Genomic DNA, 768 nt, shown 5'->3' with positions numbered 1-768 from the left:
TAAATGCTAAATCTAAATGTTAAATCTAAATGTTAAATCTAAATCTAAATGTTTCATATAAAACTAAACATTTAACTAATATGCAAATTCACAATGCCAATGTAACAGGAAGTACCAAAATAAAAGCTTGTGGAGGTCAGTGTGTGTTAATAGTGTCAACTAACAAATAAAAGGTCGAGGTCGGCAGCAAAGCTTTCTAGCAGTGTTTCCACGCTGGCCAATCCCCACTGATGGCGGTCTGTCGGCGGCTGCAGGACCTGGAGCTCCCCGCCAGTGTTTCAGTTGGACTGTTAAAAAGTGTGGAGATAATTAAAAGGTATTCATTTAGAAGTGAGCTGGCTGCTAGTAAGCTAACGCTAGCTTCTGCACTCAACTAAGGCAGCACATCTATGCAATGGTGTAATGATTCAGATGGACTCCAAGAAAAGACGGTGCTCCCCCGACTGGCCAATAGAAACGTGGCCCCACCCATAACATTATTTTCACAGCGAGAGAAAAATTCTGAGACAGGAGCAAAAAGTTGTATCGAGAGCAAAGACTTAGGTTTTGATAGCGAGAAGAAAAACGTTTTGAGAGAAAAAAATTTTTCACACTGATAGCAAAAAAATATATATATTTGAGAGTTTAAAAAAGTATTTTGAGATTTTTTTCCTCAGAAATGACTTTAAAAATTTCTAATTTATATTCAAACTTTTTTTTAGTCTCAGATATTATTATTTTTTGCTATTGATATGAAAACCTTTTCTCAAATATTTTTTTTCTCTCATA

Source organism: Etheostoma spectabile, chromosome 18 (assembly GCF_008692095.1).
Source record: "Etheostoma spectabile isolate EspeVRDwgs_2016 chromosome 18, UIUC_Espe_1.0, whole genome shotgun sequence".
Classification (NCBI taxonomy): domain Eukaryota; kingdom Metazoa; phylum Chordata; class Actinopteri; order Perciformes; family Percidae; genus Etheostoma; species Etheostoma spectabile.
This window is presented reverse-complemented; position numbering follows the sequence as displayed.